The 25,865-nt window shown below is 42.1% G+C and overlaps 1 long non-coding RNA gene across 1 annotated transcript in view; it reads left to right on the top strand.

The window, feature by feature from the left end:
- The first annotated feature begins 217 nt into the window (after positions 1-217).
- LOC140087039 (uncharacterized) overlaps positions 218-25,865 on the top strand; it is a 51,482-nt gene continuing 25,834 nt past the window's right edge. The window contains exon 1 of the long non-coding RNA XR_011849978.1: positions 218-417. This is a non-coding gene — a long non-coding RNA (uncharacterized lncRNA). The remainder of the gene's footprint in view (positions 418-25,865) is intronic.

The following is a 25,865-nucleotide window of genomic DNA, read 5'->3' as shown; positions in this document are numbered from 1 at the left end:
TTTCAGCTATTTCTTTTTCTAAATCCATTAGAGGGCACCTATACTTGTCTCTAAAACTCCTTATACAGAGTAATGTTAAAGATGTGAGATCTGATATAACTGGGAGAACAGTTGTCTCGCTTGCTCTTTTTAATACTGGAGCCTATGAAAGTTGCTTTTAGCTGCAATGAAAATTCCTCATAAGAAGTTAATCTCATCAGTGCAAGAAAGACTTACAGACCACCACAATGGGTCTGTTTTCCTTCACTCGCAGCAGCAGGTAAACCTACGTGCTGTTTGATCCAAGCCTTTCCAGCTTATATACTGCAATGGTCTGCAGGTCTCCTAAGAATCAGAGGGATAAATGAGCTGCTGCGACAGAAGGAAACCAGGCCTGTCCAGTGACTTCACGAATCAGCAGCTGCACTAACACATGAGGTAATACCTGACCCTTTTGGCTCTTTGGGATTCAGCTATATACTATTGTGGTATCTATATTTGCATGTAGACAATTATCATTATATCATACACAGGTTTAATCCACCTTTGCTCTATGGCTTACCTACCCCTGACACATTGCAGGAAGTGGGTAGCAGAATACAATAATCCCCATTTAGGTAACAGTAATACATACATAACTGGTTCGTGTAGGTGTGATTGAAACATGTGATATCACCTCAGCTACAATTATAGGTCAAGTACAAATCACAACACATGTGGCTTCTCGGCTACATTAGGGTAATTGAGAGAGCAATGGGATTTGAAGTGTGGAGCTTGACAATATCCCTTGTGTTTTCAAAGTTTCGTAACTGGGGTATTTGTTTTACACTTGGCCTGTGGGAATTATTGTGGACTATTGAGCAAATAACACAGTTTAGTTTTCATTTTAAAAATAACGTAGTCAAAAATGTAAGTTATAAGTTAAGTTATATTTGTATGTGTGCTTATCTATCTGTCTATGCGTACAGAAAGAAAGGGCGAGAGAGCTAATTTAGCATTAGACTTCTTGGGCCTTCTTGTTTCTACATCAAGAAATACATATCCATTTTTAATAGCATATTCTTTATTGCTGCCATATACAAAAAACATAACATTAATACAGTCTAACCAATAACTTGCATGTAACCCCTACTCCTATTGTTCCATATGACTGTTTGTAATGTATTTTTCCTCTCGTCCTACAGGCAGCACTGATGGGTAAGAGTCTGGAGTCCTAATTATGACAGAAGAACACAATAACAATGTTAATTAACAATAAATCAATTAACCGACTGCCCTATAAGTATCCTAGGAGTCAAGGAAGAGGCGTGTTTTTTTCTTCTGTCCTAATTAGGTTTACTGCCAGTATCCTCTTGCTCCCCTGAGGCCTGGGCTGTGGTGCACGTCCAGCAGGGTAGAAGCAAATGTCTTACCAGTGGCAATCTTGGTGAAACTACATTCTGAGGCTGTCCTTCCCCCCGTGGTGGCGGAAGTCCAGTATTTTCGGAGTTTCTGGATAAACTCCCCTCCTACTGCGTCTCCCATTGGAAGCGGGAACCGCTGTATTCTCAGGTACGGCTTTTGAATAAGCAGAGAAGTGGAGGTCAGATTTGTGTTGCACTCAATACTTTGGGGTATAGCTGCTGTATTGCCGCATCTCCCCCTTCCTTAAGCCACCATCTACAATGTACCGTAAGGTGGTTTCTATATTGTTGTGAACAAAGCTCTTGCTAACCATAGGGCTCAGCGCGTCCCCTGCATCCTTTTCTTATGTTAGAAGGATTTGGTTGTTAGCCCGGGTGTCGCCTCTGACCAGGTGCATTGCATTTCCTGTTGGGAATGTTTTAAGGCTGTACTGTTCAGGTATGCTCTCTGCACCTGCCAGGCAGCAGAGTCAGTCTGAGCTTAAGGTTTGTTCCTTTCATGAGTGCCCTTGTTCCTTCATTTGGCATGTCCTAACACTTGTTGTTTGTGTTACAGATGTCCAGCCTTGGTAAAAGGAAGAGAAAGTCTCATCATAGAGACTGTATTAGCTGTGAGCAGCCTATACCGGATGATTGCCCTGATGATGTTTGTGCCCCTTGTGCAGCTCCTGCTCAGACTTCAGGAGGAGACGTATTTTTTCAGTGGATGAAGGAAAAAATGTCTGCTGTATTTGATGAGATGAGTTCAAAGAAAAAGAAGTCTAAAAGACATCATAAACGTAGAAAACATCATAGGCAATCATCTTCTATATCTTTACCTTCTAGTAGCTGCTCAGAAGCCCAGATAATTTCTGGGGATAGCCCTGAATTGGAAGGTTCTGGGCCAGATGTATCTGAGGATTTTTTTCTGTTTCACAAAGATAAAACCTCTAAATTGATCAAGGCGGTTAAAAGTGTAATGGAGACAGATGAGTCTCATAATGACTCTGTTAACCAAGATGCACTTTTTTATTTTCCCAGAAAAAAAGCCAAAGTATTGCCTAGTCATCCTGATCTTAAAGTCCTCTTTGAACAGGGTTGGTCTAAGCCTGAAAAAAGATTTGATTTGGGGTCTCGTTTTCGAGCAGTATACAAAATCGACCCTAAAGAATCTGAAGAATGGGAATTGCCTCCCAAGATTGATATCCCAGTGGCTAAACTATCTAAAAAATCTATTTTTCCTGCAGATGAATCTTCTTTACTTAAAGACCCTCTTGACAGGAAAGCTGACGCTATGCCCCGCAGAAGCTATCAACTCTCAGCAGCCATGGCTAAGGCATCTCTTGCTACTGTGCCTGTTGCACGAGCCTTAAGATTATGGCTAAGCCAGATTGGTCGGGACATTTTGGATGGAGTCCCTAGAGAAGAAATTTATGAGAATTTGTCTTCTGTTAAACTTGCAGGCGATTTTCTGTGAGATTTTTCTCTTGACTCTTTAAAACTTGCATCTAAGAACATGCTAACGGCTAACTCTGCACGTTGTGCCCTGTGGATAAAGCCCTGGACAGGGGATGTAGCCTCCAAACATCACTTCTGTTCACTTCCCTTCCACCCATCTTCCTTGTTTGGGAAAGACCTGAAGGAGGTGTTGAAGAATCTTAGTGAAGATAAGGGGAACTCTTTTCCACAAGTAGCCAGTACCTCCAAAAAACCGAGCTTTCCACCTAGAAAAGCAAGACCGGAAAGACCTTTTCATGCATTTCGTAACCGACGTAGAGGAGTTCAGAAGTCTAAAGACAGAACTGTCTTCCACAGTAAAAAAAACGAGAAGCCTGACTTCTGACGCCATGCCAGGTCTGTCTCCAGTAGGTGCAAGGGTGGCAGACTTTGCTCACTTATGGACAGACATCACATCCGATGCTTGGGTACTGTCCACAGTAAAAAACGGATACGCTTTGGAATTCGACAAGATTCCGCCAGAAAGATTTTTGAGTACAAAAATCGAGAAATCTCAGGTCCTTCCCTTGTTGCACGAATTTATCCAAAAAAGAGCTCTAGAAGAAGTCCCTTTGTCAGAAAGAGGAAAAGGAGTGTACTCCGCCATATTTGCTGTACCAAAGCCAAACAACAGGTGGAGATTAATTATAGACCTCCGCTATCTAAACAAATTCTTGACCAAAATTGCATTCAAGATGGACTCCATAAAATCAGCCACCGCCATTCTACAGCAAAGCAACTACATGGCCAAAATAGACCTGGCCGATGCCTATCTCCACATTCCCATCAGGAGAGGTCACAGAAAATATCTGAGAATAGCAATTGTGACCAATTCAAGAACTCTTCACTACCAGTTCACCTGTCTGCCATTCGGCATTACATCAGCCCCTCGCGTCTTCACCAAGACCACCATAGTTCTGGCGGCTGCACTGAGACTTCGGGGGATACAGATCGTGCCCTATTTGGACGACTGGCTGATCATAGCAGAGAATCAATCTCTCAACAACAACTGGGTTTCCTAATCAATTGGGAAAAATCCCTTCTTATTCCAACAACCAGAATTCAGTTCCTGGGGTATATTCTCGACTCGTGCAGTATGACTATTCATCTTCCTCAGGAGAGAATCTTGAAAATCAAGCAGTCCGTGCACTACCTTATCAAGACAAGATGCACAACGGTCAGAACAGCCATGAGGGTCCTGGGTCTGATGACTTCAATAATAGAAGCAGTTCCTTGGGCAAAGGCACATTTCAGACAGCTACAACTCAACATTCTGGCTGTTTGGAACAAATCTCCAGCAGGATTCGACAAACCGATTGTACTAACTCCTCAGACCAGAGTCAGCCTCGGTTGGTGGTTGAGGAAGAATTTGGCGTCCGGCAGATCTTTACGTTTTGTTCAACCCCAGATCCTGACAACCGATGCCTCATCCTCAGGTTGGGGGGCCCACCTCGGCAATCTCTGGGTTCAGGACAAATGGAATTACACAGACAGGACTCTGTCCTCAAATCAAAGAGAATTGAAAGCCATTTATTTAGCCCTGAAATTCTTTCAGACCCAGCTGAAAAAACAGCATGTGAAGGTACAGACCGACAATCTGTCATGTGTTTATTACATAAACATGCAAGGGGGTACCAGGAGCACACCCCTCATCAAACTGTGTCGAAAGATTATCTCCTGGGCCGAGGAAAACCTTCAGAGTCTGTCAGCAGTCCACATTTGAGGGTCTCTGAACACTCAGGCAGACATTTTAAGCCGCTCTCAACTAAGACCAGGGGAATGGTCCCTGAACAGTGTTATCTTCCAACAGATCGTCAGTCGGTTCGGTTGTCCACAAATGGACATGATGGCGACCAAACAGAACTCGAAGTTGCCAATGTTTTGCTCTCTTTACAGGTCAGACCAACCCTATGCAGTGGATGCCCTGTCTCTTCCCTGGACCAACCTGTTCATTTACATATTTCCTCCGATACCGCTCATTCAGAGGATACTTTACAAAATCAAAGAAGAGAAACCGAATGCAATTCTGATCCTACCATTTTGGCCACGCAGAGTATGGTTTCCTCTTGTAATGAGGTTGTCCAAGGGCGAATATTGGAAACTTTCTGCAGTTCCACATCTCTTGGAACAGATGGGGTTTTTCCATCCATCACCACAGAAGCTACAGCTTACGGCCTGGAGATTGAGAAGAAGACCCTAACAGGTCTAGGTCTTTCATCCAGAGTTATAAAGACATTGTTGTCAGCTAGAAGACCAGCGACCATTAAGTCCTATGGTAGAGTTTGGAAAGTCTTCACATCCTGGTGTTCAGATAATTCTGTATCTGAACCTTCAGTCTCAGATATTCTTACTTTTCTACAGGATGGCCTTGATAAAGGTTTAAAACCTGCTACCTTGAAGCTTCAGTTTGCTGCAATCAATGCTTTAAATAACAATAGATTCTCATCTAATCATTTAGTACGGAGATTCTTCAAGGCTTTAAGGAACATCAAACCTCCTATTAGGCCACCATGTCCACAGTGGGATCTTGCCTTGGTCCTACATCATCTCACAGAACCTCCCTTTGAGCCTATACAGGAAGCTTCTCTCAAATCTTTATCGTGGAAGACCTTCTTTTTAGTTGCCGTTTCCACTGCTAGAAGAATTTCAGAGCTGCAAGCCTTATCCTGCAAAGAGCCATACTTACAGATAAGACCAGACTGCATCATACTAAGAACCGTTCCATCGTTTGTTCCTAAAGTGGCCTCAGTTTCTAATTTAAATCAGGAATATTATCTTCCAGCTTTGTGTCCAACTCCTGCTAATGCTCATCAGCAAGTTCTGCATCTTCTGGATGTTAGAAGATCCGTCTTGACTTATCTAGAGAAGACAAAATCTTTTAGAAAATCTGAATCTCTGTTTCTCCAATTCCAAGGTCCAAGAAAAGGGATGAAGGCCTCTGCAGCCTCTCTCTCTCGATGGATAAAGCAGAGTATTTCTATGGCTTACAGAGCCTTGGGACAACCTTCACCTTTACAGATTAGGGCTCATTCTACAAGATCTACTGCTACTTCCTGGGCAGAGTATGCAATGCTCTCTATAGATCAGATCTGTCACGCAGCTTCTTGGACTTCTTCTAATACTTTTGCTAAACATTACAGGCTGGATGTCTCCTCAGCTGGCTCAGCCTTTGGCGTATCGGTGCTATCTACTGTGGCTTCGAAAATTTGTCCCCCCCTTTGATTTGCTACCTAAATCCCATCAGTGCTGCCTGTAGGACGAGAGGATGATCTAAATTTTGCTTACCTGAAAATTTCTTTTCCTCGAAGTCCAAAGGCAGCACTATTATATTCCCTCCCAATAAAATAATTTTTTTGCTGCATAAAACACGCCTCTTCCTTGACTCCTAGGATACTTATAGGGCAGTCGTTTAATTGATTTATTGTTAATTAACATTGTTATTGTGTTCTTCTGTCATAATTAGGACTCCAGACTCTTACCCATCAGTGCTGCCTTTGGACTTCGAGGAAAAGAAATTTTCAGGTAAGCAAAATTTAGATCGTATATGTACCATTTGATTTGTAAAGAATTTGATGGCGCTAAATAAATAAAGATAATTATTTACCGTATATACCGGCGTATAAGACGACTTTTGAAGACAGAAAAATCTTCTGTCTTCTCTGGGGTCGTCTTATACGCCGGTAATCGTCTTATACGGCGGGTACCGGTGCATGGAGAGGGCTCACGGGCTGAGCCCTCTCCATACCCGGTAAGTCTTTGCTGCATATTGCAGCAAAGGCTTACCGGTAACACCCGCGATCGGTGCTAGCACCGATCGCGGGTGTTTGCACAGCGATGGCTGCCGGCAGCCTCAAAAAGCTGCCGGCAGCCTCAAAAAGGCATTGGGGGGAAAATACTCACCCTCCGTTGGCCCCGATGTCCGCGCTGTGCTGTCTTCAGTCTTCCGCGCCGTCTTCTTTCTTCTGCTGGGCGCCGCCATGTCTTTCCCCGGGTGGGCGCCTAGTATGACGTCAGCAGCGGCGCGTCATACTAGGCGCCTGCCGGGGAAGATCAATGGCGGCGCCCGGCAGAAGAAAGAAGACGGCGCGGACATCGGGGGAGCATTGGGGTGAGTATATAAGTTTATTTTTTTTTTTTTAATGCTGGGCTGGGCTGGGCTGTATACTACTGGGGGCAGTGCTGTATACTACTGGGGGCAGTGCTGTATACTACTGGGGGCAGTGCTGTATACTACTGGGGGCTGTGCTGTATACTACTGGGGGCTGTGCTGTATACTACTGGGGGCTGTGCTGTATACTACTGGGGGCTGTGCGGTATACTACTGGGGGCAGTGCGGTATACTACTGGGGGCTGTGCTGTATACTACTGGGGGCTGTGCTGTATACTACTGGGGGCTGTGCTGTATACTACTGGGGGCTGTGCTGTATACTACTGTATGCGTTGGAAAAGGGGTAGTCTTATACGGCGAATATATCTTAAACTCTATATTTTAAACAGGAAAGTAGGGGGGTCGTCTTATACACCAGGTCGTCTTATACGCCGGAATATACGGTACTTGATACTTTACAAGATTTGAAACAAAAGGTAGTAAGATGGGATGATAATTTTTCATGGAAGAGGCAGTCCCCTAAAAGAGAAAATAAATGCCTACCCCTCTTTACACCATCCAGGGATACAGATCACATCTGGTAAGACCTCTTGCATAACACTAAGATGGTATCCTGCATCTAGGTGTATTCATGTTTTTTTTTTTGAGTGCCTGCTATATCTATCACCATGTACTACACAGTTTCATCCACATCCTTCACACAGAACATGACTACACTAGTAACCAAAAGAAAACCAGAAAAATCCCACCCATGCAAACTCTCAAACCATGTATACCACCAACAAAAGACAAAAAGATGTAAAATACGGTATCTTCATATAACATCTTGTACAGATTTATGAGAAGCAGATTATATTGAATTACTAAAATTTCTATAGAAACAAAATGTTAAGTTCTAACAATTTTACAAGTTATGTGCAAAAATTGATAAATCCAGTCTCCTTACTCTGGAAGACGTGTTGGTTACCTCGCTTAGCTCCTCGCTTACAGTATGACCTTCATTGTATACATTCCAAAATAGAAAAAGGCAAGAATGATATGGATCAGTGTTTTAAGAATGAAGATTACAAATGTTTCTGGAACGTATGTTATTTTCACATATGTGATTGTAGATTTAGAATACAATGATTTTAAGTCATAAAAATAATGTATATGTGGAAAAAAGAGATAACTGCAAAGATAATACATGAAAGAAATGACAACTTTTGTGACCTAGTATAAGTCAAAATACATCATTTTTTTTCATCAGTTATAGAAAAGATAAGACCATGAGTAATGTGCCAAAATGCATAGGCCCTATTTTATCTCAATGTACAGTCTCTGTGTTCTACCATGTATTTTAACTGGATAGAAAAAAGAATTAGTTTTACTTCTTTAGAGTACTGGTGTCAAGTCATTGTACCATACAAAGATAAGGTATAATGGAATTAAATGTTTGCACCTGTGTATTCCTTTCTGTTTTTTTATAATAATAATTGATCCATAAAATGAAATAACTGAGGTGTGAACTGGCCCTAAGGCATCATGTATAACTGAAGGTTCTTATTTCACAGGCCAAAAAAAGTATCACTTTTTCATGGTATATGCTTTGGCTTTAAATGTCATTTATGCCTGTAACAATAGTGAAAGCATTTCAGTAACTTCTCCGCTCATAGTATTACAAGCCGTATCTGCTTTCATTTGTTGCCACAGTAGGTTCTTTTCCTTTTTCCAATATTCAGATCAATGCCTTCCTCCACTGGCCACAGGAAGCCACCCCTCCTCTCAATAGTCACCTTTTATTCATCCAGTAATTTTTCACAAGTGTCATTTTATAGATATGGGTGGCTATTTATCATTTTGAGAGCAGGGTTTGTGTTTTTGGTGCACAGATGTTACTATAATTTTCAAAAGGTATGTAAGATTGTGGCACAAGGAGTTAATGTTTGCCCTAGGTGTAACTTAGCAGATGCGAACCTGATTCATATGATTTGGAGGTGTCCAAAACTGTTCCGCTTCTGGGAAGAAGTATTAGAGTGTATAAGGGTAACATACAGGTGTAATCTTCCATGTGAAGTTAAGCACTGTATTTTGAGAACCAAGGTTGGAATAAGGGGACCCATTGGGGTAATTTGTGATGCTATGAAAGGTCTGCTGATGGCACGTAAAATAATTTTTTTTATAACTGGAAAAATAACTATCCACCTAGTATACAAACCTGGAAAATAAGAATGAGTTAAGTGGTATATTCTGAAGCTTGTGATAATATAGAGCTCATGAATTATGATGGGTATGCGAGTTAAGAGTAGGGGTAGGTTAAATTCAAAGAAATAAAATAGATATATACACAATGAATATAAAAAGAGTAGTAAGTACATCGCCGTCAGTCGTGGAGGGTGGGGGAAGGTAAGGGATGGAAAAAAAAAGATAGGGAAAAGTATTGGTAGCACTTAAAGGGGTGTTCTCGCCTGGGCATGCACATTCCTTTTCAGTAATCTGCCATACATAAACATTTCTTCAATTACATGTTATTAAAATTACCTGTGTGAAGATAATTTCTCAGAAATGTAGTCATATGGTCCCTTAGAAACAAGACTAAGGCCCCTTCTACACTAGCGAGTGTGATGCGATGAACTCGCATCACACTCGCAACGCAAGCTGCCGGGAACGCACGGCACGAACCCTGCACCGCGGGAGTGAACTGACATGCTGAGTTCACTCCCGCGGTGCAGCGTTCGTGCCGTGCGTTCCCGGCAGCTTGCGTTGCGAGTGTGATGCGAGTTCATCGCATCACACTCGCTAGTGTAGAAGGGGCCTAACTCCTTAGCTATGGCCACCTCTGCTGGAGGTATAGCCTGTGATAATGATTGCTGAAGCCAGCTGGTCAGGCAGGGCTCAACAGTGCATGTCTGACCATTACTGCCAAAATGTGAGGTGGTCATATCCAAGGAATCTATCTTGTTTCTTAGGGACAACATGACTACATTTATGAGAAATTAATCTTCACACAGCAACATTTTTTTTAAAAAACATCCAATTGAAGAAATCTTTACATATGGCAAATGAATTAAATTAAATGCCCAGATGGGAATACCCCTTTAAATTTTCTTTAAAAGCAAAGGGTGTGAGGTAATGAGATAAGAAAAGTGTGTACAAAGAGATGAGATAGTGATGATATTATTGCCACTTTTTTATCCACTGGGTATGTTAGAATAATATTGCTTTAATAATATAAATAGTTGTAACCATGGAGTGATTTGTAAGAACAAGTATTTCTATCCACTCTACTAAAAGAAAATATTCTTCAAAATGAAAACTGTGCTGTGATTGGTCGACAAATGGCCAGCAAAGACAATTTTCTAAATCTGCCCTACAATTACAATTTGTAGTAGTAGGATTAGCTTTATAAACATCTGCAAAATTATCTCTTCCATATTATTTCAATCACCTATAGTAATAGGAAACTGTAGAATAAGAGAACCGTCAGCCAGCTCACATAGATTTAAGCCATGGTGCAATTAGTGTTGTGTGGAGAGGGCTCGTCAGCTGAGTCTTCTTTATACTTCGGAGAAATGAGGACACCTGACATCAGTTACCACAATCTGTGATGGAAATGATAGTGGCAGTTAACCTGTTGACCATGGCACCCAACCAGCAGTGGTGCATGAGCTATAGAATCTGGTGCACTATACTGTTCCTGTGACCTCAATAAAGAACATCTACCACCGGGAAGGATTGCAAACCAGAGACACTTACATGGTGGTGTGTGCCCCCTCTGTTAGCTTCTTCTGCCCTTAAGCTTAAAAAAAAATATGCAAATGAGCCTGAGAGGCTCTGGGCACAATAGCAATGGAGCATGAAGCCCCTCTGACTCATTTACATATTTTTAAAGACTTTTTTTTTGCGTAAAAACAAGGGAATATGAAGCTAATAGAAGAGCCTATCCTGGCAGAAGGGGTACACAATAGAATGTAAGTTAGTTTACAATTCCTGTTCCTTGTGGTAGATTTCCTTTAAGGAGCCTAAAAAAATTACTAAGCAATTTTTTAAAGAGATGAAAATCAAAAATAAACAATAGAATAGACAAATAAATCACAAGCATGTTAAGCATTCCCAAAAATGTCCATTCAATGAAAATATAAAAATAAGTATGTCATATGGTGATCACCCTAACTTAAACCTTTTTTGCGAACCATAACATTTTGACTGTAAATGAACAGTGGTTGTATGTGAAATTGGCAACAATGAAAAATCTGTGCAATTCAGATAAAAATAACACGTTACACAGCCCAGTATGAAAAGTTTTGGGTGGCATAATATGGTGATCCATTTAGCGATTGTGTTTTTCTGTCAGTTCTACTGGATTTAAATGTTTTCCAGTACATTGTAAAGAACATTAAATTGCTGCAATAGGAAGTAAAATTTGTATACGGAAAATTTAAAAGTTAAGGCTTTTGGAACGAGGGAAGTGAAAAACGGAAACTCAAAAACTGAAAAGGACCTGATCTTAAATATACTTTAAGATTGTGAAGACCGTGATAATGATGATGATAATGAACCATTCTCCAATATATGTACAGCAATAGGTTTCATCTTGTTTTATAGTAAAAGAGTGTCAAAGGTTGTTTGAAGTTCTCCCTTCAACCCTAAAGCAGGACCCTCCCTTTATTTCTAACCCTGATTGGGCTAAAAATATTTTTTTCCGTTATCATAGAAAAATAGATTTTTATCCACTTGCATGGTAGTTATTTGCAGTTTTCCTGAAATTGAAATTATCTTAACGAAGGGGTCCCCATTTATTAAGACAGAGAAGGAATGAAAGGGTGGACATGTGTTGGCAGGTTTCCCAATCCACTTCTATGGGAGTTACAGAACCAATAATAATTTAATATATAGTATATCTGACAGTACGGCAATATATAGTTAGTAGAGATGAATGGGATGTCCCCCTGGCAAATCATAGCCATGGCCAGTTGTTAGAGGCCTCAATTTGTTTGCCCAATATGGGTCAAGTAGCTGAATGTGTACCCAACAATTTGGTCAGCTTATATCTAATAGTAAGGCATACATACACATACACATGTCTGTATATATAGATATATGTATATATAATTGTTTTTAAAACACAAGCAGATGTTTCCTAACTAAAATGCAATAAAGTATGGAAAATGTAAAATAATACTTCATACAGGTCCAGTGATATCATTGCTATTTTAATTACTGCATTAGGTATGGTCAAAGCATTTTAAACACAATTCCAAATGTTTCATTGTCCTGGATGCATTCCAGCATTTTTTAAGATTACAAAAATAAAATCACCCCATCCATGCCTGGCTTGAGAAATGTTTTACACCCTTCAAGCAAAGGGATTCATTAAAGCCACTCCCTGGATTTGACATATACTTGTTCTAGAATGACAACTCTTGGAAATGTTTCAAAAATAAGAACTGAAGCAACAAATAAATACAGCTCTCATAAAGAATATAGTATGTAAGAATACAATGTTGTTATATTGCAGTATATTTTGTACAGGCTACATATATGGGTTATTAGGGGGTTGGAAGACTTTGGCTTGTTTCTACCATTATTTTCCATGGCCTCCTTCCTTTTAAAATCAACTTTCAAAATTATGCTAATGATCCTGCGGGGCTCTTGAGGGGTGTCCCTTCATGCTGTGGCTTCTTCACAGGCTGTTATACTGTGCAGGAGCACTTCCCTGCACCCACTGTGTGAGATTACAGCATGCAAATGGAAGCTAAAGTCAATGTCCTATATTGTAACATTTATAACTCTGAATTTCTTTTTTATTTGTTGGTTTTGTAACAAAAACTATAAAGGGTGCGAACATATGGAATGTCAACTGGCTAAAATAGTATTTTCTTTTCACAAGAAGCAAAAGTCTATGAACATGTTATCTATACTTGAGTTTTTCAAAGCAGAATGCAGATTTGGGGATAACTTGAATTAAAAAAAATAAGTCAAATATAAGTATTTTAAAATGATTTTCAAAACAAATGGATATCAGATGTTCATTGTAAGATTTGCATAAAGAAACAACCTGAAAAGTTCTGGCATTCAAGAATTTGCATGAAAGCTTAAACTTTTTTGATATTATCAAGACTTCAGAAGGCAGGAAAAAAGGTAAGTAGGGAAAATCAGACATGCACCACAAGGGATAGTTATTGGACAGTGATGGCGAACATTTTAGAGACCAAGTGCCCAAACTGCAAACCAAAGTCTACGCTATCATTCCACAGTGTCCAACCCGGCTATTGAGCCTATAATTAGAGACAGTCCCCCTCTATAAGGGATATATAATAGTGCTACATGATGACCATTACCAGTACAACAAGATAAATACCACCATACTGATAATAAACAGACCACTAAAGAAAGTCCAACATCACCAATTATATCACAAAGCAGGAGCAAATACACCAGTGAGGAACACTACCCCCATCCAGTGAGGAACACTACCCCCATCCAGTGAGGAACACTACCCCCATCCAGTGAGGAACACTACCCCCATCCAGTGAGTAACACTACCCCCATCCAGTGAGGAACACTACCCCCATCCAGTGAGGAACACTACCCCCATCCAGTGAGTAACACAACCCCCATCCAGTGAGGAACACTACCCCCCATCCAGTGAGGAACACTACCCCCATCCAGTGAGTAACACTACCCCCATCCAGTGAAGAACACTACCCCCCTCCAGTGAGGAACACTACCCCCCTCCAGTGAGGAACACTACCCCCCTCCAGTGAGGAACACTACCCCCATCCACTGAGAAACACTACCCCCATCCAGTGAGGAACACTACCCCCATCCACTGAGGATCACTACCCCCATCCAGTGAGGAATACTACCCCCATCCAGTGAGGAATACTACCCCCCTCCAGTGAGGAACACTACCCCCCTCCAGTGAGGAACACTACCCCCCTCCAGTGAGGAACACTACCCCCATCCAGTGAGTAACACTACCCCCATCCAGTGAGGAACACTACCCCATCCACTGAGAAACACTACCCCCATCCACTGAGGAACACTACCCCCATCCACTGAGGAACACTATCCCCACCCAGTGAGGAACACTACCCCCATCCAGGGAAGGAACACTACCCCCATCCAGTGAGGAACACTAACCCCATCCACTGAGGAACACTACCCCCATCCACTGAGGAACACTACCCCCCATCCACTGAGGAACACTACCCCCCATCCACTGAGGAACACTACCCCCCATCCACTGAGGAACACTACCCCCATCCACTGAGGAACACTACCCCCATCCACTGAGGAACACTACCCCCACACAGCGAGTATGGGTGCACTGAATTACAAAGTTACATGGAATTAGGCAGGTGAATTTTCGATCAAATGTCCCCATATGACAGCTGTCTGTGGCCATAAATATATATATATATATCTCCCTTGTTCTTGAGCTCTGGGAACCTGTGCCATGCTGTCAGTGAGGGCAGTGTAGTGCACCCCAGGGTCACTGGCAGCATGGCACAGCAACAAGACAAGAGATCTGGGCCAAGGGCAGTATATATTTGGCCATGGGAAGCTCTCATACAGGGCAGTTTGGAACACTACACAATAAGGACCTATAGTTGTTTAGTGTCTGTGACATATACACAGAGCAGCTCCTGCCTCCTCCTGTTACACTTATCTTTACAGGCTGCTGTAGGCTCCTGCAGTTCCGTCTCTCTCCTCGTGGGGGAGGGAGTAAGAGAGTGTAAGGCAGCACTAGTGAGCACAGAGCAGCCTACAGTGAGAGATATCACTGGAGCGCTCGGCGATCGGCAGCTTTTCCTGCTGGCTGAAGCTTCATTGATTCAAGATATAGACGGCAGGGGAGCGTGCCCATGGAAAGGGCTCTGCGTGCCCTCCGTGGCACGCGTGCCATATGTTCGCCACCACTGTTATAGGAGATGCCGAGGTAGTAGTAGTGTCCAGGCATCTCAAAGGACCCAAAAGCTTCTCTAACACAGATGTTCAGTATTTAAATGATTTTTTTCTTGGGGTCCAGCAGCTTCAAGTTGTTCATCTGGAATCATCTTTGCCAATTATTGAAAGGACAATCCAGAACAGACACATAAATGGAACCTTTCATGTTGCTTTGAGACACTGAAACCACTAGTGTGTCTTTTGGACAGGTGGTTTCATGTCCCAAAATGCCTGTAGTAAGTCTATACTTTTAGATAGATGTATGCATGCTCCCAGAAATCAGAGCCATACATCTCGTGAAAGTAAGCTTCATAAAAATATGCTCATGTCAATAATAATAATGGGTTATTTCCAAGAAGACAGTGGGGCACATTTACTTACCCGGTCCCACAGAGTTTCCGAGAGTACATTGTGCATTGTAAAATTGTGTGCCCGATTTCCTGAATGTGTTGCTTCCCCGATAAGGGCCGCCGGAGTTCACCATCTTCTTCCTGGTGCATGTAAGTGCATTGTCTTGCGACACAATTTTAAAGTTAAATCCTGCGCTTAGTCTGTAGCAGGCGGAACGTCCAACTGCCCACCCCAAATTTTTGTCACATGAAAGCCGGTGCCACTGCGCCAAAATCCCCTTTTAAATACCTGTCCCAGCGGTGCGATCCCCGAAAACGTCGGAAAACCCAACGGAAATGCAATCCGCGGACCCTTAGTAAATATGCCCCAATAGTATTCTTAAATATACTATATACTTAAATATACTATATACTATAAACATTCTCTAATTCACTGTTATTAGCAAAAATGCTGCATTTCACAGATATAATTCCAACCTGTCTCTATCAGTGCTGGTGTATACAATTCCGGTTGCCCCGGAAACCAACTGTTGATCTTCAGATTCCAGGCAGATTCTTCTCATGAATAGATTTTGCTGTTGATTTCAAGACAAGTTCACACACGCAGGGGCACATTTACTTACCCATCGGGCGGAGTTCACCGGAGTTAATTGTCCGATGATAATGCACTGTGCTGTGATTCACTCAGATTGTACGCCCGATTTGCGGCACAATTTGAAGGTCAAGTCACATGCTCTGTCCGAATCAGTTAGATCGTCCTCCCAAATGTCCCCTAAATTGTAACGCATGGAAGTCAGCGCAGCTGCGCCACAAAAAGGGTGCTAAAAGAGCAATAAAACTGAGAGAAAAACAGATAAAATTGTAATGTAAGAGTGTAAAAAATGATGTTTATAGTGTAAATATCACTAGGGGGTTAAGTTTGAAAGCTTACTTACATGGGCAAACCACTATAAATATCAAATGACCTATTGCCTTGGCTCTCAAGATTCAGTGTGCCTCTCTTCGTGTTAACTTTTTATTTCTATCTCCTCCCCTTTTCATGGGATATACAACTTCGATTCCTGCAAAGGTTAGAACCCGCAATGACATTGTTCGATAGGTTGTATTGACCTAGGGACTCCATTCCATGTGGTAAACAATCTCAAGTGTCCAAACTTGAATCTACCCTTTGGGACAACTTTCTCCAGCCAATTCTCTTCTCTGTAGGAATACACTTCTTACCACTTCTGATTTTATCGTATGTCCTCATCTGAAAGTAACTAAAGGGCCTTGTTTTGCTATCTGCGCCCTTACATTGAACACCAATTTTTTCTGATCGCTTTTTTATGATTCCTCCCTTTGGAAAAAAAATCAAATGGAAACACAAATCTTTCTTGTCTGTCCACTTGTTCCAGGATACTGCCGTGAGTTGACTATTTTATCATGAAGATACATTTTATGAGTATAAAGCAGAAGAGGTATTTTGCAGGTGCAGCATTCTTCTGAGCCTGTAGAAGTCACTTTATTGGTATAAAGTGCCACTAGCATTAAGGAGCAGCATAGAACAAAGGAGGTCGGGTAAGATGACAGCTACATTTATGCAAGCCTAGACAGGCTATAGTTTACTCTGAAATCATTTTGATTTTGAAAATGTTAATTCATAGGAAGAGTACTTCTTTAAAAAAAAATACATCTTTAGACACAGCATTCTGAATTACTTTGACAGAAGTAAAAACACATATAATAAAGAATTTATTCTTAGCTAGAAACCTTGTTGCAGGGCTGCTATATCATTTGCACATGTTCTGCATAGGTAAATGCAGGCTATCTATTATCCCTAAAAGTAAGGTAATGTTTGAACACAAAAAAATAACCCATATAGGACTCTCATTCTAGCAGTGCTTTTCTAGTGGAGTATGCAGATACTTTGCATCTGAAAATATGTTCACTGTAACCCTACAGCTGATCCTGGAAGATGGAGGAAAAATGCTTAAATTACCTGCAAACTGCTCTAGACTTTACTGAGTTTTTCTTCATAGTGTATAATTAATGATCATACATACTGGGAGATTTATCACTGCTTCTATGCCGGTTTTCTGGCATTAAAGCTGTGAAAGGATCTCAGTGCAAGAAATTGTGATTCTTACAACGACTACACCAACATGAAGAGGATGTGCTTGGCAGAGCAGCCCAGTTCCCGTCCCGTGCCTGTGCCATTTTGAAAAACCTATGAAACAAGTTTTATACGCAAATCTACGCCTAGTCCGACCTAAGCCTCTCGATGTATCCGGTGGGATGTGTGGTGGCATGGTAACTATCATTCTCCGGGCCCGGAAGTGTCGGCGTATGATAAATCTCCTCCATTAAGGGAATGTTATAATTGGTGGCACAAGGTCTGTTTTCTGGCACACAGTTTTAAAGTTGTCTTGTATGAATTTTCATTGTGTTACATGACTTTACTTTATTTGTCACACTGCATAAAGAAAATATGCGAATCAGAAATTACACCTTCCATTTAGGAAGTGGTTTAAAAGTTCATAGGCATGCATTTTGTTGGTCTTAATGTGCAACAAAAATTGCACCAAAAATAGCTGTCAGGAAAAAAGATGTGCAGCAAAAGAGCTGGGGCACATAAGTTGTGTCAACGTTGGGGGTCGGTAAACTGAGCTTTTTGTGCTGCAAACGCAAGTACTAGGGAATATAATGGGAATAGAAAATGTCCTGTTTTTTTTTTTTTTTAATTGAGCATCTCACAGCAAGAAAAACAAAATGATGCAAAAAATAATCTGCAAAGATTCAATACAGGTGTCAAAAGCACAATACTGCTGCGGGGAACACTTTGGGGCAGATTTAACAAGTGTCTGAAAGTCAGAATATTTTCAGTTGCCCATGGTAACCAATCACAGCTCCCCTTAAAAATATTCATGAGCACTGGTAAAATGAAATCTGAGCTGTGATTGGTTGAAATGGGCAACTGGAAATATTCTGATTTTCAGACACTTGATACATGTGCCCCTTTGTTGTGAACCAGTCACAATGGAGCAGATTTACTTACCTGGTCCATTCGCGATCCAGCGGCACGTTCTCTGCGGTGGATTCAGGTCTTCCGGCGGTTCCCTAAGGCAGTTCTTCCGACGTCCACCAGGTGTCGCTGCTGCGCTGAAGTCCGCCAAGGTCCGCCGGAGTGCACGATCCATTGCCGGGTGAAGGTAAGCGCATGTCCAGCAACACTTTTTTTTTGTTAAAATGCGGCGGTTTCTCTGAATCCGTCGGGTTTTTGTACGGCCACGTCCCCCCATGTCCGTCACGTGCATGCCGGCGCCGATGCACCACAATCCGATCGCGTGCGCCGAAATCCCGGGGCAATACAGGGAAAATCGGCGCAAAACGCAAAAATTTGGTTAACCCGTCACAAGAACGCGAATTGGGCCCTTAGTAAATGACCCCCATTGTCTGTTTCTTTGATAAATGTCCACTTATATCCAAGGCCTCAACCGCAGGAGGTAAAAATTTTCCTTGGTGTGATATGTTGTCCACATCAATTTCACAAGCTTTCTATTCTAGGAGAGGCAGTTTTCCCTGTAATGCTGCGTTATTTCGCTCTTAGGTAATACTCCCTGTAAAGTTGCTCCTTCATCAGGTAGTTGCTATCATGAACGGCACAAACATAAAACGCAATGCTTTTATTTTTTACTACTTACAACAAGCAGATTATTTTATTATTATTATTAATATTATCATCTTTTTATAGATTTATATACCATTAATTCCATGGTGCCGTAAAAGCGATAAGGGATGCATATCCATTACATTAACACAAGAGCAATTGCAAGTACAAATACTCAAAGACTACAGAGATCAAGAAACAAATGGAAGGAGGACCCACCACATGAGGGCTCACAATCTATATCGGAGGGTATATCTACCAAGTGAAAGAAGGAGGAAGAAAAAGTAAAATACAATGGGGGTCATTCACTAAGGGCCCGAATCGCGTTTTTACGTCGGATTCGCCAAAAATTAGTGTTTTGTGACGAAATTGCCCCGGGATTTTGGCACACGAGATCGGATTGTGGCGCATCGGAGCCAGCATGCACGCGACCGTCGGATTCGTAAAAAACACCGTTTTTTTTTTTTTTAAATGTGTCACTTCACACGCACTTACCTGCACCCAGGCTAGCTTGGTGAACTTCAGTGAACTCCGACGGACTTCAGTGCAGCAGCAACACCTAGTGGACATCGGTCGCACTACCTTAGTGAATCGCCGGAAGACACGAATCAGCGTCGGAGAACCCGCCGCTGGATTGCGAATGGACCGGGTAAGTAAATCTGCCCCAATGTGCAGACATATATTTCCAGGCATATTTTGCTGATATAGGTTGGAACTAACCTCTGATACTCTAGTATGGATATTTATTGTTTTGTTATGTGAGCAAATTATATCGGAGGGTAGATGGAGAAACAAGGTGAGGGAGCAGAGCAGTGCAATTAATGTGTGTTGTAGGTGATCCTGAACAAGTTTGTTTTAGGGTTATGTTTGTAAAGTGGGGGACTGTCTGACACAAAAGTGCCAGAGTATGGGAGAGGCACAGGAGAAGTCCTGGATACAGAGTGGATGGTAATAGCGCATAGCTGAAGGTCCTGTAAGGAACAGAGATTATGTACGGAACGTTATTGGATGATTAGTAGATATATGGAGGGGACAGGTTGTGGATGGTTTTGTAAGTCATTCTTAATATTTTAAACTCCATTCGTTGTACAATGGGTACAACGTGGAGACAGCAGAGTTAAGGATAGATTGGAGGGGTGCTAGAGAGTTATCTGGGAGACAACAGGGAAGAATGTTGCAGTTGTTCAAGCGGGAGATGAGGAACTAGCAATTGGGTAGACTCTAGACTCGCAATATTGTAGACTATGGATTGAGGAAGGATTGGGAGTGCAAGATGTTCTTGAAATGGGGGTGGCAGGTTATAGTAAGGGTCTGTATGTGAGGCTTAAAGGATAAGGCACAGTCAAAGATGACTCCAAGGCTGCAGACTTGAGGGAGCGAGGAGAGCGTGGAGCCATGAATTGTGGCGGTTAAGTCTAATGGGAGTGATGTGTTAGGTGGAGGAAAGGTTATGGCCTACATTTATCAAAAATAGTGCAAACGGCCCTATGCTCAGTTTGCCTGTGAAGTTTACAGTGTGCAACAGATTCATGAAATGACTCCCACGATCTTCATGAATCTTGCCTTAAGATCGTTGCAACTGTAGATCATCACTTAAAGTTGCAATACTCTGTTCATTCAGTCACATAGTGGTGCAAGTCTAACTTACACAGGAAAGAAGAGCAGAGTTATTACAATGGGGGTCATTTACTAAGGGCCCGATTCGCGTTTTCCCGATGTGTTACCCGAATATTTCCGATTTGCGCAGATTTTCCCTGAATTGCCCCGGGATTTTGGCGCACGCGATCGGATTGTGGCGCATCGGCGCTGGCATGCGCGCGGCGGAAATCGGGGGGCGTGGCCGAACGAAAACCCGACGTATTCGGAAAAACCGCCGCATTTAAGAACGGAAAATGTGTCGCTCGGGACGCGCTTACCTGCACTCAGCTGGCCTCGGTGAATTCCGGGGCGTTCAGATGCTTTACAGCGCAGCAGCGCCACCTGGTGGACGGCAGAGGAACTACCTTATTAAATCCCGGCCGGACCCGAATCCAGCGCAGAGAACGCGCCGCTGGATCGTGAATGGACCGGGTAAGTAAATCTGCCCCAATGTGTGAAAACAACCACATTTATTTAGCTTTGTAAATCATTATAATAAATATGATGTACAAAATACACTAAATGTTCTAAACACAAAAACTTGTATAAGATACCCAATGAATGATAACTATGTCCCAGAGGGCAGTTTCAGACTAGGACTACACTGTCACCACAATAGGTTCTTCATGCATATTTATATTTAGCAGTATATTTTAGGAAATTTTAATAACTGTTACATTCATCTGGATAGTGTGTAGAGAAATCAGTGTACCAGGTTGCAGAACTAACCGCATTAACATGTGAAGAACATATATCAGTTGCATGTAAATACACCACTACTACACATGAACACACCAAATCTATAAACATTGGGATTTATGCACCAAATGTCTGATGTTACCGTGTTTCCCCCAAAATAAGACAGTGGTGCACCTTGACTTACCAGGTCACTCGAGTTCACCGAAAGTGCATAGTCCGTCTGTAATACAGCGCATGGTGATTCACTAAGAATATGAGCATGAAATCCTGAATGTGTCGCTTCCCCGCAGAGGTCCGACAGAGTTCACCATCTTTTTTGTGGTTCACCTATAACATAGGGTGTATGACACAATTTGAAATTTAAAAACAGCGCCCAGTCCGAATCATTCAGACCAACTGATGGCACACCACCTAATCTGTATGGAAGCCAGCGCAGCTGTTCCACAAAAGGCTCACGTGCTCCACAATTCCATTGCACACACTTCTTAGATACCTGTGCAAGCCCTTTTTGGCCATGAAGAACGTGAACAGTCTGACTAAAGTGAATGTGCCCCAGTGTCTTCTATTAATTTTTGCTTCTAAAGATGGTCTTATTTTCAGGGGGTGTCTTATTTTTCCCTGATCCCATCACACACATCAGTATAACCCTCTGAATTCCACAAAGAGTTTCTTGTGGCTCTATTTCTGTGTGAAACAATCTATGTTTCATTTAATTATTTCAAAATTTATGACCAAAAACAACATTTTTTAATTTAAAGACCATCATAGCACCAACTTCTCTAACTTCCTTATAACTCTCTAAACCAGTGATGGCAAACCTTTTAGACGATGAGTGCCCAAACTACAACCAAAACCCACATATTCTTTGCAAAGTGCCAATACGACAATTTAAGCAGCAACTTATTATTCCCTGGTCTGTCACATGTTTAAATTGTATAGGCACCTGATGACACCAATACAGTCGACAGAAGGAGAAGAAGTTTGGATTATCATTGTAGCTTCCATCTAGGGTCCTAGGCTGCCTGGGACTCCAAGCGGCCTTGAGTCGTGTCTGGCGAACTCTGCGCTGGGGTGATGGTGCAGATGCCTGAGTGCCACCTCTGGTACCCATGCCATAGGTTTGCCACCACTGCTCTAAAACTCTACATTTCATGCTGAATTTCTATTAGAATCATTGGTTCCAATCTCTCCTGTTTAGCACTTTCCTTCAATGAGCCCTTCTTGTCAGTTCTTCTTCAGGTAGCTGCTTGTATCACATTTGCAGCATAACAGTCAGTGATTCTATCCCATTAATTCTTCACCCATATCATAACCTCTTCTAATACTAATGTATGGTGTCGGGGGAACTGTAGCAATGATGCCGCTAGGGCTTATATTTAGGGGAGGCCTTATATTTCTCAGCTTGAACAAAACTGTAATGTAGGTCTTATTTGCATGGAATATCTTATTATAGGGGTAACATGGTAACAGCGGTAGAAGAAATATTATAAGGGAACCTGTCTGAAGTTGTGCACTTAGTGTTTTTAGACTAGTTAGATAATAAAAGAAAAAATGTGGTTATGCAGCATTTTTCTAGCAGTGTATTGGGAAATCCCCAACAGTATAAATTTGGGTACTTTCACAACCTGCAGCTCTACAAGAATAATGCTCATAACTTAATAATATGATGTATATCTTGTCTAAAAATGCTAGCTATTCAATGCTTCCAAAGAGTTCATGTCAGGTATTATGAGTAAAGAATCACAGTTTCAGGGCCAAAAGTTAAGCCGGGGACCCCCACTCTATACAAATGCCCACCAAAGTCTTTAAGCAGCTTACATAATCCAGTGATGCAGCACTAGCAGCTATAAACAGTGAAAAGTAATTACACCCAAATGTTATCTAGTGATGTCTTCTCTCATTGTAGGGTGTTGTAACCCTTACAGCTGCATATTTCTCTATAAACTCTCTTATATAACTATATACTAATTTACTGCTCCTTTTGACATCAAAAGGTTAATGATCTACTAAAACACAAAAAACAACCACATCAGGCATCCTCCTCAATCATCATCATGTTTAGACCACGTCTGACCTGGTGGAGATTTCTGCTACAGTCTATGCTGATTTTCCATTCACGCCCCTGCTTGCCCATCGCCTGCCCATCGCCTGCACTGTTATACCTAATGTGACATGTGGAGCGGAAAACATCAGAAACGCCTGTTTTCTGGCATAAAAAACTCCCTGAATGTATGTAAAGAAAATCTACCATCAAAATCCATCATAATAAACCAGTGATGTTTACTCACAGATCCAGGCACTGTGACTGTGGTGATCTTCTTGTTTGTGCGCACAGCACAAGCAATGCTGACCGCGCAGGCGCGAGAATGCCAGACGCGGTCAGCGAGAGTTGCGATCAACAGTAGGGCCGAGCAAGGGGGCGTTCAAATGAAGACGTAGGGCGGACGAGGGGCGGTAATATTGATTTGAAAATAAGACACTGAGGAGACGTTTCCCGAGGGTGGGGTTGAATATACTCCTCTTCAACCCCGCCCATTTGGCGACTGGAGTAGTCACACTGCACAGGTCTTTCAAAGGTAAAATATAAGTTATCTTTTTCTCTGTAAAGCTGATTCTTGCGACAAAAGATGTTTAGCAGTGTACATGCAATGCTCTAAGGGGAAGTGTGGAGGGCTAAAATCGGGGTCTCCTGGTGACAGGTTCCCTTTAATGAGGGGATGCTGCTGGAAAGTACACATATAAGGGCAGGGCCGTATTTAGTGTTGATGCTGCCCTAGGCACTCTCAGTGCTTGTGCCCCCTATTGGTGCTGGCACACTAACGCATCTGCCCATAACTCCCAGCATGTTACTAGAAGAGATCAGCGCTCCAATGATCCACTGTAAGCATTAGATTCAAAAACTGCTTCAGACTTTGTTCGCATTGTGTTTTGCAATGCATTAGGCAAAATACATAAGCAACAAAAAAATTGCGTGGTGCTGCACCTTCCCTCTTATGAGCTGTCCTTAACGGTCCTAGATGGATCCAGCAAACATCCACTATTCAATAATCCAGTAGAAGAAACTCTTTTGTGACCGGAGCTCAAAAACAAAAAAGACGATCCATGCAGGTTTCCTCCTTATTTGTGCACCAAACACAAGGGATCACTTTCAGGGATAAGTCACCATTCAGACCAGAAACCGTCAATATTTTCACTCCTGTCCTAGTCTCCTCCACTCACTGCATATAAGAGACATATCCAGACATAGTGTAGACAGTTTCAAACTTTTAAAACTTTTATTTCCAGTTCTACTCACATATGTAGATAAAAAATGCGCATATCACAAATGACTCCACGAGGACGCCAATCCTTACCCGACCCAGGGTTTCGCCTCTGTGCTTCTTCTGGGGCATGATGTTTAAAAGTTTTAAAAGTTTGAAACTGTCTACACTATGTCTGGATATGTCTCTTATATGCAGTGAGTGGAGGAGACTAGGACAGGAGTGAAAATATTGACGGTTTCTGGTCTGAATGGTGACTTATCCCTGAAAGTGATCCCTTGTGTTTGGTGCACAAATAAGGAGGAAACCTGCATGGATCGTCTTTTTCGTTTTTAAAATACATAAGCACATGTAAATACATTTTCTTAGTAGCAGCATATTTGTTGATTGTTAGTCATCTCTATTAAAGGGGTTGTCCCATCTAACAAGTATTGCGCTCGGCTATCTCTCTCAGCATAGAGATGGAGCATGCACGATTGTCTGTTCCGGTCATCTTGGGGTGCGACAGGGGTACATGGGACCGCTGTTCTCATGATCCATGGGGGTCCCATCACTGAGAACCGATCAGCAAGTTAGGCCTTAGCCGACAATGCCTTTTATGTTAAAAGACAAAACAAATGTTGCTAAGCATTTTTCCCAATGCATTCATCATAGCCTCCAGCTATGTTCACATTTTGCACTTGAATTACATTTACAAAGACAATTCCAGCACAGTGCGGAGGAGTTTCTCCAGATCACATCTGCATTTACAGTGAAACGCTTGTGATCAGGAATGTGCATTTTGTACATGCGATCAGGAGACTCCTCCCCACTGTGTATGAGCTCTTTTCCTAAATGTAATTCAAGCGCAGTGTGTGAATGTAATCACCAAAAAGCTAGATGTACCCTAACCCTAAGCCAACTACACCTAGTCCTACTAACCCTAAGCTACTGACCCACTAACCTATACAGTGCCCTCCATAATTAAAGAGGTTATCTGAGCTGAGGTAGTGGGGTTGTCACAACAAGAAAGCAATTGTACTTACCCCGTCTGGTGCTCAGGTCCAGCGCTGTGCCTGCCATCACTCCCAGACCGTATGTATACAGGGGTGCAGACTTATTAGCTATTGAGAGCTATACCTGCGCCGCATGTTCCATATAACATCCATGCCACCCTGCACCCTCACATTACATCCATCTCACACTGCACCCCTGTATAACATCCATATACTGCGTCACCCCCACATTACATCCATGTCATGCTGCACCCCGCATTACATCCATGTCACGCTGCACCCCACATTACATCCATGTTACGCTGCACCCCACATCAGTAAATATTTGTTTATATTAATGTTCATGATTATGGCTTATAGCCAAGGAAAACCCTTCCTA

This window comes from Engystomops pustulosus, chromosome 1, assembly GCF_040894005.1.
Source record: "Engystomops pustulosus chromosome 1, aEngPut4.maternal, whole genome shotgun sequence".
NCBI classification, from domain to species: Eukaryota; Metazoa; Chordata; class Amphibia; order Anura; family Leptodactylidae; genus Engystomops; species Engystomops pustulosus.
Note: the sequence above shows the minus strand (reverse complement) of the source record. Positions and strands in the feature narration are given on the sequence as shown.